Below are 1,742 nucleotides of genomic sequence, written 5' to 3'. Positions count from 1 at the left end.
GTGTAGTTTATATTTGAATATATTCCTTTTTCCACTATTACCCTCTTAGCGCTCCGAATGTCCACTTGCATTTTCTACAGAAAGAGTGTTCAGAACTGCGCAATCAAAAGTATGGTTTAACTCTGTTAGCTTAATGAACATATCAGAAATAAATTTCACACAATGCTTCTGTGTAGTTTTTATTTGAAGATATTATTTTTCCCAATAGAGGCCTCTTAGCGCTCAGAATGTCCAATTGCAGTTTCTACAGAAAGAGTGTTTCAGAAAGGCTCAATCAAAAGTAAGGTTCAACTCTGTTAGTTGAATGCACAGAACAGAAAGAAGTTTCATACAATGCTTCTGTGTAGTTTATATTTGAACATATTCTTTTTTCCACTATTACCCACTTAGCGCTACGAATGTCCAGTTGCATTTTCTACAGACAGAGTGTTTCAAAACTGCTCAATCAAAAGTATGGTTTAACTCTGTTAGCTGAATGCTCAGATCAGAAAGAAGTTTCACAGAATGCTTCTGTGTAGTTTATATTTGAATATATTCCTTTTTCCACTACTACTCTCTTAGCGCTCCAAATGTCCAGTTGCATTTTCTACAGAAAGAGAGTTCAGATCTGCTCATTCAAAAGTATGGTTTAACTCTGTTAGCTGAATGCACAGATCAGAAAGAAGTTTCACAGAATGATTCTGTGTAGTTTATATTTGGAGACATTCCTATTTCCACTATTACCCTCTTAGCGCTCCGAATCTCCACTTGCATTTTCTACAGAAAGAGTGTTTCAGAACGGCTCAATCAAAACTAAGGTTCAACTCTTTTAGTTGAACAAACAGAACAGAAAGAAGTTTCACACAATTCTTCTGTGTAGTTTTTATTTGTAGACATTCTTTTTCCCAATATAGGCCTCTTTGCGCTCAGAATGTCCAATTGCAGTTTCTACAGAAAGAGTGTTTCAGATCGGCTCAATCAAAAGTAAGGTTCAACTCTGTTAGTTGAATGCACAGAACAGAAAGAAGTTTCATACAATGCTTCTGTGTAGTTTATATTTGAACATATTCTTTTTTCCACTATTACCCACTTAGCGCTACGAATGTCCAGTTGCATTTTCTACAGACAGAGTGTTTCAAAACTGCTCAATCAAAAGTATGGTTTAACTCTGTTAGCTGAATGCTCAGATCAGAAAGAAGTTTCACAGAATGCTTCTGTGTAGTTTATATTTGAATATATTCCTTTTTCCACTACTACGCTCTTAGCGCTCCAAATGTCCAGTTGCATTTTCTACAGAAAGAGTGTTCAGATCTGCTCAATCAAAAGTATGGTTTAACTCTGTTAGCTGAATGCACAGATCAGAAAGAAGTTTCACCGAATGATTCTGTGTAGTTTATATTTGAAGACATTCCTTTTTCCACTATTACCCTCTTAGTGCTCCGAATCTCCACTTGCATTTTCTACAAAAAGAGTGTTTCATAACTGCTCAATCAAAAATATGTTTTATCTCTGTTATCTGAATTTACAGATCAGAAATAAGTTTCACAGAATGCATCTGTGTAGTTTTTATTTGAAGATATTCTTTTTCCCAATGTAGGCCTCTTAGCGCTTAGCATGTCCAATTGCAGTTTCTACAGAAAGAGTGTTTCAGAACGGCTCAATCAAAAGTAAGGTTCAACTCTGTTAGTTGAATGCACAGAACAGAAAGAATTTTCACAGAATGCTACTGTGTAGTTTATATTTGAATATATTCCTTTTTCCAC

The sequence above is a fragment of the Symphalangus syndactylus genome, chromosome 12 (assembly GCF_028878055.3).
Source record: "Symphalangus syndactylus isolate Jambi chromosome 12, NHGRI_mSymSyn1-v2.1_pri, whole genome shotgun sequence".
Lineage (NCBI taxonomy): Eukaryota > Metazoa > Chordata > Mammalia > Primates > Hylobatidae > Symphalangus > Symphalangus syndactylus.
The sequence above is the reverse complement of the archived record's forward strand: the minus strand, read 5'-3'. Positions refer to the sequence as shown.